The sequence below is a fragment of the Equus przewalskii genome, chromosome 13 (genome assembly GCF_037783145.1).
Source record: "Equus przewalskii isolate Varuska chromosome 13, EquPr2, whole genome shotgun sequence".
In the NCBI taxonomy this organism is placed as follows: Eukaryota; Metazoa; Chordata; class Mammalia; order Perissodactyla; family Equidae; genus Equus; species Equus przewalskii.
The window spans coordinates 53,308,555-53,323,162 of record NC_091843.1 but is presented as its reverse complement, the minus strand read 5'-3'; the positions used below and the strand labels follow the sequence as shown (position 1 = coordinate 53,323,162).

Genomic DNA, 14,608 nt, shown 5'->3' with positions numbered 1-14,608 from the left:
TTAGCTCAGGTGCCAATCTTTAAAAAGAAAAAAAAGAAAAAGACTACCACCACTGAATGGGGAGGATATGGAGCAAACGAAACTCTAATACATCACAGCGGTCGTGAAAATGGTTTAAACACTTTGGAGAATTGACAACTGGTTTTTTTATTTTATGGTTATTCTTCCATTATTTCTTAATATAAACTAATAGGTGTATATGTGTGAGTGTGACTGTGTATAAACACACAGAGACATACACACACAAACATACATATGTATATATATCCTCTCTTTTTAGATAAAAAGTAGCATATTATATACACTTGTCTCCATGAAGATAATATTGTAGCTGAGACCTGATGTCTAAGGCACAGTAAGACATGAGAAAAGCAATAGAAAATCGAATGCCGACATGTTGGCCTTTTGATTCCTATTTTAATTAAATTAAACTCAAGAAATCTTACACTCATAAAGCCATCTCCCTAGCCCACACTCTGATCAGAATCACATTTAAGGATGTGTGGGTAGACGAGAATTTCCGTTTTCACTCATAAAATATTCTTAATAAAAGTCCTATGAGTCTCTCATTCCTTTATTAAAACTCTCTCATCCATGCCATCCTGTCCCTCAACCCCATTCCTCCTTTGTTTCTCACGCAGTCATACTACAATGGGAAATATGGTTCTTCTACCCTGATTGCTTTTTGTTCAAAGAATTCTCCTCTACAACTTATATCATTTCTTTCCACAGAAAGAGGAGGAGAGGGGGAGGGGAGAGAGGGAAAGAGGGCATCATAAAAGATTCACTACAAAATGTATTTGATTTTGAAGTACATCATTTAAAGCATATTTGACTAATAATGTTTTAGATATGATCATATTAAAATTACTCTGCATTTCTACCAATGAAAAACATGGAAAGTAGAGGCAGGGAGGGAAAGAGATGGAGGAAAATGGTTGAGAAAAGCACAATGATGAAAGAAAGCCTATGATTAAATAACTAAGAATAATTCATAACGTTGATTAACTGTAATTACTAACAGCTTTGATATTTCATCAGGTCAACTAGTAGAACAGAGTACAACCAACTACTGCTTTCAGTATTGAATTCCAAGTCATCACTGGAGGAATTTATAATAGACATCTGATTGCAGCACAACCTTTGGGAAACATGAGAAATTCACAGAGCATTTTGTTTACTGGAATGAATTTGATTTTTAAAAGCAGTTTGCTACTTTAGGGAGGAGTTTTATTTCTTACCTTACGAAAACTCAGAATTTGAAATTTTTGAATGTTAAAAAACTTTAGAATATCCTTCACAAATAGTCTCTCCGGGAAGTATCCAGTAGCCAGATATATTACGAGTATATGACTAAGATCTGTCATATTATTAACATACATGTTATTAGAGCATGATAATATGATCGTCTCACAGTTCCTCCTTTTATGCTCATGTGCTATTTCACCTTTATAACACACTTGATTCAATGAGTAAATGACCAAGAGCAAAAAGAAACCCTGTTAATTCATCTTCTTGAAAAGTCATAGGCATCATAACAAATAATTTGCCAGAAATTGCCTTGTCTTCCTGAATAAAAGTTCAAGAAACTCCAAGGCAAAATTAACTATTCTAAGAAAGGAAAAAATTAACATACAATGAAAGTACAGTATAGAATAAGGATCTATTGAAAGACCAGGATTATTATATCAAACAATAATTAATTAATCTCAGTCAAGTCATTTAGTTTCTCAGTTCCTCCTCACCTAGAAAAACCAAATAGCTGGACCTGATCGTGTTAAAACCTATCTTTTAATGATCAATTCTAATATTATATATAATATATACATTAATTATAATTATATATTAATTATATATTTTAATATTAATACATTATATAATTAATATATTATATACATACAATCTTAATTTCCAAATTTTGGAAGCGACACAGACTCAAAGAATGCTTCAGTAATTTTGATTTTTTTGGAAGTTCGTGCTCTATGGATATAAGTTGTCTGAGTGCTCTTAATATAACTTCTTCAGAAACAGGAAAATCATCGGTTGGCTTAGAATTCTACTGGTATAAATTGTGAGCCTATAACATAACTTCCACTTTAGAAACAGACAACTCTTCCAAATCTTATTTCTAGACTTAGCTTCAAATCTTTTCCATTGATTCTCTGAATTGGCTAAAATTTGAATTGCTGTAAATTCTTTTGTTGTTATAATCCCGTCCTTTCTTCTCTTCCATCAAATCTTACATATATATTTAATATATAAGAATAACAGATAACAGCTTGATGGCTATGTTCACTGTTCAGATGCCTCCAAAAAGGGTTTTTTCAAAAGTCTCCTTCCTAGATATACCTTTACTATTTTTGTCACCACAGGTGATTTATGTCATTAAAAGTTTGGATGTCATTGCATGTTCAGTGGTTTAGTAACGGTCTTTAAGGCTTTAGGGCTAAAACACAAACAAATATCCAAGGAAATAACATGCCACAGCTTGTTTGCAGAACATAACATATATAACCATATTAAAATCTAAAATTCAATTTATCAAAACACAGCATAAAAAGAGTGAAAAGACAAGCACAGAGGGAATATATTTGCAATATATGTAGCTGTCAAATGGCTCATATCCAGAATACATAAAGAATTCTCAGAAATCAATACGAAAAAAATTAAAAACCTAAAATAAAAATTGTTAAAAGACGTTAATAGGTACTTCAAAAATGAGAACATCTAAATGGATAATAATAAATATAGAAAAAGATGTTAAACAACATTAATAGTCATGGAAATGAAAATTAAAGCAAAATGAGAAACTACTAAACGCTCATCACATTTGGCAAAAAGTTTAAAACATCTGACATGACCAAATATTAGAGAGGACAACTCCCATACATTGCTGGTGGGAGTGTAAACAGTTACAATCACTTTATAATAGTTCTATTAAACCCAGTAAAACTGAAACTAGGCTTAACCCATGACCCATCCATTTCATTCCGAGGTATATGCCTGAGGGAAACTCCTGCACATAGGCATCAAGATACACGCACAAGAATATTCATAGCAGCACGTATCATAATAGCTCCAAGCTGAAAACAACCCAAATGTCTACCAATAACAGAATGGATAAATTGTGATATATTCACATAATGGGATATTATACAGCAATGAAAATGAATGGAGTGCAGGTATGGAAAATAACATGGATGAATCTTAAAGATATATTAAATACAAGATACAAGAGAGCACATAGAGTATGGTTTGATTTATATAAAGTTCAAAAATAGGCAAAATTGTATTATTTAAGGGTACATACATCTATAAACAAAAACCAAGAGATGATTACAATAAAGGACAGGATATGGTTACCTCAGGAGGTAAAAAAGAGGGTAGTGAAGGGGATAGTAACACATGGCAGAAAAGGGGCCTTTGGGTGCCAACAATGTTCTATTTCTTGACTTTAAGGGTGGTTATAAGAATGTTAAATATTTCTTACTCTACATGCATGTTTTATGCAAATCTCAAAATAAAACATGCTATTAAAAATTCTCATGATAGAAATTATTAAAAATTCTCATGATAGGTATTAGTTCCCTCCTTTGTATTAGAAGTTTTCTCTGCTATGCAGAACACTAAAATCAAAACGGAAAACAGAAAATAGTTGTCGGGAATTAGCTGTGTGACCTTGGGTAGGTTACTTACTTTCTGGGGTCTCACTTTCCTAATACAGGAAATAATTGATTTAAACCAATGTCTGAGATTCCTTCAGGTTCAAAAATTCTTAGAGTCTCTTTAGCTCCCATAATTCAGGCGAACACCATCAGGGACCTGATTAAATCTCATGTATGTTTCTTCTGTTCTTCATTGTACAGCAAAGTGGAAAAAGTTGCACATGAAATGTTAAATAGATACACATGCAAAATAATATTTCACTATTATTTAAAGAACAATCAAGTTGTTCTTCTCAGCCAAGTTGTGACCCTGAATATACTACCTTCTTGTCAGTCTAACACAGTGCTGGGAAATAGATAGCTGCTGATTGATGAGTAAAAACTTTTCTATGTGAGAGCTGAAAAGGTATTAAAGAGAAAAATAACATGCATTATATTTTGTGGTATTGTGGAATTTAATTTTATTAAGACTACAGTCCATTCAAGTGTAGTCAACATATTGAGATATTAGATAATGCCTACACTTGTTGCGTTAATTATTCCTTAAATGAATCCATTCAAACACAATTTGGACAAGATAAAATCCTGTGTAATAGCCATTAATGATAGAATATATTCCACTCAGACAGATGGTATAATTCTGTCAACTTTGTAGTATGAAAAATATCTACATAAATGTCAGATACTGAATTTGACAAATGAATTAGTTTTTAGTGATACATATAAAGCTGAAGAATTACCACCCAAAAAAGTGGTGAAACACTAATAAGTGCAATAAAGAGTGAAAAGAATATGGGAAAAGAATATGAGGTAGAGAATTTTATCAACTTACAGGGATTTCTTTTCTATTCAGTAGGAAAAAGTTCTGATTTCAAATTAAAACTAAATTTTCCCAAAGCTTATCATTCATCTTTTCAAGTGATTTAAATGAAAGTTGTATTACGTGGTTAATCAAAATAATGGCATGTTAATTCTACATTTCTTTATGGAAAGCATTAATTACTATAAAGGTATCATTAAGATAAGATATAATATTTCACAAGTTGTGGTATATTGTTATATTGTTTTTCACCATCTGCTCAAGGAAAGCTTCTCCTGTAGTTGAACTTACTATTATCCTATTAAGATTCCCATCACTTCCTTAATCTATATAAAAGCTTTTTGTGTATATTTAATTTACTGGCAACATCCAGAACCTAATTCCATTTATATTAATTAGTTCTTTTTCTACTAGATAAGATCAACATTCTAGGCCAGAGACACAAACATATAAAACCTTTGTAACTATTAGCAGAACACTTTTTTTTTTCCCCAGTAACCTTCTCTCCAATGACAGCACTCAATTCAAGTTACCATCATTTCCAGCCTAAATCTCTACAAATGCCGATCTGGACATCTTATGTCCACTTTAGTCTTCTTATAAATTATTCTCCACTTGTCAGCCAGTGATTCTTTAAAAAACAAACTGATCACATTACTCACTACTCAGATTAAAATCCTTAGCTTGCCACTAAGTAAAATCCTTAACATGATCTATAAATCACCTGTGTCATCAATACCATTCTCTTCCCACCTCCCTCACTACATACCAGCCAGACTAAGTACGGAAATTTCTTTACCATTCTCTTTGCCTGGCTAACTACTACTTATTCTTCAGTTATCAAATGCCAGAGAAGTCTTTGTGAATCCCCAAGTTCAATCAAATCCCCATTTTAAAGCATCCCTTGTATTCCATTCACAGAATTTACTCTAATTTGTAATTATACACTGATCTAAGTGACTATTTCCATACAATGTACGCTCCACTAGGACAGGGACTGTCTATGTTACTTACCACTGTATTCTAGTGTCAAGAACAGTGCCCAAAACAGTGGCTGGTGTTCATAAATGTTGGTCAAATTAATGAACGCTGATCACACCCACCAGAAAATAAACAACTATAGCTACGAATTCAAACCCAGCAGTTAATACTTAAATTTTGGGTTTTTTTGTGACTTTCCTGGGGAAGCAGATGTGGAAATGAGAGGTGGAGAAAGATCTATATAAAAAAAGTTAGGGATTCATGTCTGAATTTAAACTTATGAAGCTGATAACTGTTTTAGTCAATTTTTATAAAGGAAAGTTGGAATAGGGAAACAAATATTATTAGTCATAACTTATCTCTTTTGAGAGACTTCAGTAAGTTTATGAAGCAGGGAGAGCCTACTGATGGCACACAAATCCTACAAGAATTAGAAATTTAGCCAGTTGTTCATATTATAGAAAAAGAAGCACATCTCCATTTAAGCTGAGACATCTATAAAAAGCGCTTAGACTTCTGAATCAAATATGACCTATGTTTAATTATAAAACATGTAACGCTTACCCAATCCTTTTCTAGGAATACTAAACGGATTACTTTCTTTTATTCTGTGCAATTCTTACATTGTTTTTCATAATGCAAAATCTAAAAATCATACATCTAAATATTTTCAGCAATTTCTCTTGTGATACAGGAAATATTCAACCAGAGCAAAACTCAGCACATTATTGAAATCCACTTGAAGAACATAAATAAGTTATCTTTTCCAAACTTTATGCTTTAATTCAAAGTGACATTTTTAGAGCACTCATTTGGAGAAAAAAATTCTAAAGGGAATAAATGTCATGCAATTTTTAAATTGTATAGTCATATAAGGAAAACAGATGTCCCAAAAGCCTTTTCTACCACTGTTACATTTGTCTAATCACATATATATGTAAACACACACACACATGTTTATTCTACCATAAAAATGGAGATAACAAAAGCTTCTAAATTGCCAACCCAAGAAGAATGTATAAACTTGATATCATGGGAAGCTAGTACTTCAAGATCAATTATATCATTCATATGTTTCTAAGATATTTAACATTCTATATAAAGTTAGAACTTTTAAAAATACTTCTAAATCATCATAGAGACTCTGTTTTAATAATCACAGAATTTACATTTTGTTCCTTTAATTTTAAAATGTTGGGCTGGCCCTGGTGGCACAGCGGTTAAGTTTGCACGTTCCACTTCTCGGCGGCCCTGGGGTTCGTCGGATCAGATCCCGGGTGCCGACATGGCACCGCTGTGGTAGGCGTCCACATATAAAAAAGTAGAGGAAGATGGGCACGGATGTTAGCTCAGGGCCAGCCTTCCTCAGAAAAAAGAGGAGGATTGCCAGTAGTTAGCTCAGGGCTAATCTTCCTAAAAAAATAAATAAAAAATAAAATGTTTATAATCTTTTACCCTATCTTCTCATAATAACATATTTACATTTAGTCACAGATTCTAAAAGAAATTCTAAAAAAGGTGAAGTGTCATGAAGACAAAGAATATCTGTTGTACAACTTATAAAATAAACTTTTACTTAAAGTGAGTGGTTTTGGAGTTAACAACATTGCATATGAGTGTATATATATATGTACTATATTTGTAACAATGTAGCATATATTAGTTGTCTTTTGACCACTTAAAGGCCAGCTTTAGTTTTAAATTTACCTATACATTATGTCAATGTAGAAAATGCTGACCCAAATTTGGACTTCTTAAAATTCTGATGAAAGATAAAGATGCTTATCTGAAAGGAAGTGAGAGTAAATACTAGGCCTGATGAATTTCAAAACCGAGTATCTTTAGTATTAAGTCTGACAGCCTAATACGATAACGTGTAACTCAAGGTTATCATCTTCATTAGCAAAATATTAGAAAAAATTTGCCTTTGTGCTTTTACTTTCTATAATTTACATCTTTTCCAGATGTAAAAAATTACATGTTAATTATAAAAGACCTACAAAATTTAGAAATGCATAATATAGAAAGTAAAAGTGCCCTGTAATGTCACCACCCAGAGATAATGACTACTTACTATACGGTATTTATTCTTCCAACACCTTAATTTTTAATATGTAATTATGAAATTTTTAATATCTACAAAAGAAAATACGCCATATTAGAGTATGAAATATAAGACTAAAATTGACATCCCTGAATCTTCTAATAACTATTTAAGAAATGGAATATAACCAAAATGATTGACGTACTCAGGATACTCCTCCCAGTATGCTCCACACACTCACACAAATATAAGATAGACAGACAGACAGACAGACAAAACAGATCCATACAACCAATTTCACTTAACAATGTGCTTAGTAAAACAGTAAAAGTTCTCCTAATAAACTTGACCCACTGAGATAACCACAACTCTAAATTTTTTCTTACTTTTAGGTATCCTAAGTAACACATTGTTCAATTTTGCTTTTTTTTTTTTTTTTTTTTTTGCTGAGAAAGATTTGCCCTGAGCTAACATCTGTGCCAGTCTTCCTCTATTTTATATGTGAGCTGCCATCACAGCATGGCCACCAATGAGTGGTGTAGATCCATGCCCAGGAACCAAATACAGGCTGCCAAAGCAGAGCATGCCAAACTTAACCACTAAACACCATGGGGCGAGCCCCACAATTTTGCTTATTTTTAACTCTATTAAAAAGGTCTGTATTCTTCCATGACTTGTCTTTTTAACAAGATTTTATTTCAGAGATTCATCTACATTGATTCCTATAGCTGCTGTTCATTCATTTTCATTTCTGTCTTACAGTATCCTTGTATGTGAATTTACCATTATTTGTGTATTCACTGAAGCATTTGAGTTGTTTAAAGTTATTTGCTATTATAAACAAAGTAATAAAAACTCATGCGTCCCAGTATAGAAGTGCAGGAGCTTCACCAGAGCACACAGCTACAAGTGAACCTGATATCAAAGTATTGGATTATGCTTTCTTCATGAAACAATGACAAATTGTGTTCCAAGGTAGCTCAATTTGGTATACCCTTCAGCAGTAAGAGTTCCATTTGCTCAGCATCATCTCCAACACTTGATATTATCAGACTTCTAAAAATGTCTGCCAACCTCATGGGTATAAAATGGTTTCTCATTGTAGGTATTTTGTATTTTTCTATTTTTCTACTTGATTCATCAGTTTATAAAGCTTTCCTATATCCTTTACCTTCATTCCAATGAGTCTGAGGAGATATTTGTATTAGCCATTTCACAAACAAAGAAATGTGGGTGCACGCATTTTTTTTCCAATTTTAAAAAAGTTTTAAAAAGTCCCAACAGAAATGCATGAATATAAGAGGCTTAGAGACCTATGAAAGAAAAAAAATCTATCCAAAAGGAAAGAAAATAGGCCCAAGCTTGGTCCAGAAACAAAGCTTCAGAGTTGTAAGGAAGGAGCAATTCTGGGGAGCAGATTAGACTGTTTTGGGAGCTCACATAGGACACCATTTGAGGGTTTTAAGCAATCACCAATGGTGAAAGATTTGCTTGTGATGGTGGTCAGACCTTATTAGGCAGGAGCAGGAACCAGTGAAACAAAGGTGATTATTACTAAGAATGATCTCATTTTGAACCCCAGCCAGCATACTGGGAGAATCTTGGTTTACTCCATTCTACTGCTGGTTTACTACTCACCTGCTGCACCATGAAGGTGGGCAGATTTGTACCTCTCAGCATCCTAAGAACCTGACATTATCTTGAACATAATAGGTTTATGAACATTTTTGGAAAGATATGCACATGAAGAGGAAAAGGCAGTAGATTGAGAATGAGAAAACAAAAGTTCTAATCCTAAATTCACCAAATACATCTTTATGATTCTGGCCAAGCCACGCAGCTTCTGTAAGTCTCAGTTTTCTATGTCTGTTCTGCCTGGTAGAGTTATGAGAAAGATCAAATGAAAATGATTATAACAAAGCACTCTGTAAACTTTAAAATGCTTGACAAATGTAAAGAGTTAATATTATTATTAATGCTGATAACGTTCAAACTTGCACATCTAAATCGTGCAATTTGTAGTTTTAAAAGTCAGAAAGCTGATTAAAGCTGTGAGTGAAAAAAGTCTAAAAAAGTATAAGAGACCTCAATAGTAGTCTCTACTCTGCTATTAACTAGGTGAGTGATCTTTCCTATTTGTATGTGAGCTTTTTATTTCACTTAAGTATAATCGGTGTGTGTGTCCCCTTTTTTATAATACTAGGTTTTCTGCCTATTATTGATTTGTAGGATACTTTATATTATGTATTACAAATATCTTCTCATGGTGAATTGCATTTTCACTCTTCTAATATCTTTTGATGACTAGAAGTTCTTAATTTTAATGAAGTATAATTTACCAAGCTTTTACTTTATGGTTACTGCTTTTCATATTCTGTTTAAAGAATCTTAAACACCAAAGTCACCTAAAAGGATGAATGATAACGGTACCTTGCAGACACACAGGGCTGGGGATGTGACTTTTCCCACCAGCCAGACTGGAAAATCTCATGACTCACAGGGTATTGAGTAGAATACACAAGCATCTTTCCTCCACCGTGGGGAATAACTAGCCCTAGACTGAGCATTTGAAAAGTGTTTGTACAACTGCACTTGCTTACTTCCTCTTACATAACTGCTATCATCATGAGAATATGCCTGGGATAGACTACAGGAGGATAAGAAGCAAGTGGAATAGAGTTTAATCACATTGGTGACCTATCCAAAAGCCAGTCTACACTAGTTACAAGAGTGAGCCTAACCAAGACCAGCAGAGCTGCCTAGCCAACACTCAGCTGACCCCGTGAGCAATAAACTTACTGTTATATGCTACTAAGACTTTTGTGGTTGTTTGTCACACAGAACTACTGTGGCAATATATAACTGATACACTGTGTAAACTTTCATATGACAAAAAAGATTTTTGGTCTTAAGGTGATCACAGAGCTTTGCAATATTTTAAAATGAGATCTTCCTCTGTCATCTAAAACAAGAAGGTTGAAAACTTTGAAATGTATACTTAAAAATGGTTAAGATAGGGCCAGCCTCGTGGCCTAGTGGTTAAGTTCTCACGCTTCACTTTGGTGGCCTAGGATTCATGTGTTTGGATCCTGGGCACAGACTTATACACCACTCATCAAACCATGCTGTGGTGGCGTGCCACACACAAAACAGGAAGATTGGCAGAGATGTTATCTCAGGGCCAATCTTCCTCACTGAAAAAAAAAAAGGTTAAAATAGTGAATGTTTTGTGTATTTTAACAGAATAAAAAACAGAAAGGCTCTTCCATTAAACAATCCAGGCATTAATATTCAAGATGATATTAAAAAGCTGTCCCCAATCTAGGCCCTATCCTACTCTTTGACATCTTTTCTTGCCATTTCATTACTTGCCCCTTATTTTCCAGGGACCCTGATCTGCTTATGTTCCTTATACATGTGATGCTCTTTCTCTTTTCCAAGACACTGCTCCCACTTTCCCCTCTTTATAGAAGTGTCCTTCCCTCCCTTTGCTACTCTTCCCCTGAGTGACTCTTAACACATTCTGTAGGTGGGTAACACCCTCCTACATGAAACATTACATAATTTCCCCTGCAAGGATACATGATATTTCTCTTCTCCCAAAATACCTACTTCCATTGTTCTTGGAGCAAAGTACTGTAATCATGTTTACATGTAATCATGTTCCCCCAACTCAACTGTGCCTCCTTGAGAAAAGAAATCTTGCTTTCTCTTCATCTTTGTCTTTACAGTCCCTAACAAAGGGCCTGGCACATAAAAGATGCTGAAGAAAATTTTGCTTTATAAATAAATGTACAAGCAAACAAATAGAGAAGGCAACCAGTCGCACTCCCCTTCCAGGGCAGGCAGGAACTTTATCTTCTAATTCTTCTATCCTTTTTCCTCTCCACTAAGGAAAGTACTCTGGAATAGGGTATCATTAACTGACAGAAAAATGCCTAAGATTTATGAAAATGACAGAAAATAGAAAAGTGCTTTATACACTAGGATACTTAGGGATAGTTATGAAAAACAATTATTCAACAGCACAGCTCTCCAGAAGTGCTCTGAAACATAAAATACTGCATGGCTCCAGATACACTTCCTGTCTCTGTTATAAGAGTTACTATTAAAAGTAAGAAAAGGAGAAGGTATCTGAACCCCTAAAAACACTAAGTAAATATTTAAAATATAACTTCAGCAAGGAGATTTTCTTATAAACGATTTAGTATGACAGTAAAAAAAAATTTAAGTAAAAGTGCTAAACAAGTTAAAGAAAGGAAAGAACAGCTTCCCACATTGACCGGAGTTTATACTTCATGCGCAAATTATTTATTTGCTATTGAAAAGACTACTTTGCATAAACAGAAATATATGAAATTGAAAAAATTGTACATAAACATAGTACTCTAGTTGGTAAATGTGTTTCTTAAAGGGACAGGAGTTAATAATCATGAAACTAGTTTAAATGTATATTAGGTTGAACAAATAATAAATTGTAGGCAATGGGAGTTAGAAAGGTCAGAGAAAGAAATACAAATAAGCAAGGGGGAAAAACTGAAATGAAGCCTGTGGTGGGGGATTAGAGCTAGAGATATCAGTATGAACTCAGTTAATATACCTGTAGATAGCCAGATACAGAAATAAGTAGAGAGGCATGTATATACAGGGGTTAGTATGTATAGATAAATTTTCTAGGGCTGTCAACTGAGAGGGCCTAGAAAACTGACACCCCAGTAGCAGCAAGCATACCTACAGCCCATATCTTGGTTTCTAAACACAATTCTTTAACAAAAGGAACCAGGGATCCTTGGAGAAACGGCTGAGCTGGAAAAATTTTGGGACTGGAACAAGAAAAATCCAAGATGAGCCTGGTGCACCTTGTAGTGACAGAAAGTAAGGAAGTGCTTAAGAAAAGAGAGGAAAAAAAGGATGAGGCAGGGCAAAGGACACAGGAACCAACCTGAAAGAGCCCTTAACGGCCCAGGCTGAGAGAATTTGAGCAAAAATAAATAAATAAATACGAATAGAACTGAATTATAACCCAAAGAATAAAACAAATATCCATGAGTCAATACTGATATAAATAAATGACTAAACTAAAAACATCGGGGAGAAGAGAAGAATACTTGTAGATACTCCTGTACAGAAAATTCCAAATAATATATTTAGATATTCCTTCCTGGAGGTGGATCTTAATTCCCCTCCCCTCAATATGGATTGAACCTAGTGGTTCATTTCCAATGAACAAGGAATGGAAATGAAAAAAAAAAAAGTGATTTTTACACTGAAAAAGATGGCAGACACCATCTTAAGCAAGTGATCAAGGTTAACATAATCAATGACAAATCATGTTATTATCACGTCTTCCCTGATATAAGATAGAAGGGTACTTCACCTTTGTCATATTCTTTATCAAAATCCATAACCAAAATATAATCATGAGAAGACAACAGATAAACCCAAATTGAGTACAATATATTTGACCGGTACTCCTTAAAAGTATCAAGGTCACGAAAAACAAAGACTACAAAAAATGATGACTATGAAAACCAGTGACTACAAAACTGTCAAAGATTACAGGAAACCAAGAAGACATGATTAAATGCAACGTGGTATGCTAGATTGGATCCTGAAACAGAAAAAGGACACTGGTAGAAAAACTGGTGCTATCTAAATAAAATTTGTAGTTTAGTTAATAATACTCTATCAATATTATTTTCTTAGTTTTGACAAATGAACCAGAGCTATGTAAGATATTAACAGTAGGGAAAGCCGGGTGAAGTAGTATACAAGCATTCTCTGTACTTTCTTTGCAAATTTTCTGTAAATTATTCCCAAAAAAAGTTTAAAAGAAGATGATATAAAAATCAGTGAAAGAAATAAAGACACAAGGGGTGAAAGGGCACATTTATATGATGACTGACTAATAATAACATACAACTCAAATTTCACAATGTTATAAACTATTACAACCTCAACAAAAATAAATAAATAAGAGTTCAACCTTTTAATTGCCTACATCTTTGAATTTCTTTATAGATCTATCAGGCAAAAGATTTAAATCTTTAACAATTGTTGTTTCAGACACAACAAACTCAAAAGTAACATAATAAAGAACATCCTCAAATTATTACAAAATTAAGAGCTATGGGGTTTTAAATGTCCTATCAACAAGCATTTTTAATTTTTTATGTTTACTGAGCAATCAGTCCAGAGTACAATTCAATTGCCTATGTTGTTTAACACCTTCCACACTGTGGGAGAATATAAGGAAAGCATATTACAAGAAACTTAAAATCATGTTGAGGAAAAATGTAAACATATACATACAGGAAAAACAGAGGAAATGTCCAAGTGTTAATTGGTATTATATAGACTCTTAAGTATAAGAGGAACACGAAATAGGGAGAGGTCAGAACACTACATGGGAGGGGTAAGGAAATGAACAGTGGCTATTAGAGGAATGCCTCTAAGAACTGGGGAAATAGACAAAACAAGCAGTTCAAGTCTTAAGTATATTTCTTAAATATATATTTGAATTTTCAATCAACCACTTATCACTAGGAGGACTGAGAGATTATTAAAGTCCATTCTGTCTTGATTATCTTCTCCAGTCTTCAGGCTATACAACAGTGTAAAATGTTATCTCAAAAGGGACTCATAGCCTTGCCTCTTATACCATAATCACCTTTAAATCTAAGAAGCAAAAATGCATTTAAAGATCAGGAGAAACTGTAATTTAAAAAAAAGAAAAACATTCTTAGGACTTATTTGTTTTCAATTGATTAAGATTAGCACAGATATTTTAACTACACAAATTGGTGGGGGGGGGGGGTTTGGGTTTTGTGTTTTTTTCTGATGAAGAAGATTGGCCCTGAGTAACATCTGTTGCCAATCTTCCTCTTTTTGAGCAAGACTGCCACTGAGCTAACATCTGCGGCCATCTTCCTCCATTTTTTGTACGTGGGACACCACCACAGCATGGCATGATGAGTGGTGCATAGGTCTGCACCCAGGATCTGAACCTGTAAACCCTGGGCTGCCAAAGTGGAATGTGCAAACTTAACCACTATGCCACCAGGCCAGTCCCATACAGAAGCTGTTTGTAACATAGAA

At 33.8% G+C, this 14,608-nt stretch overlaps 1 protein-coding gene across 2 annotated transcripts in view; it reads right to left on the bottom strand.

Moving 5' to 3' along the window:
• DTWD2 (DTW domain containing 2) overlaps positions 1 to 14,608 on the bottom strand; it is a 231,213-nt gene that overhangs the window by 125,864 nt on the left and 90,741 nt on the right. The gene's annotated exons all lie outside the window — the stretch shown is intronic.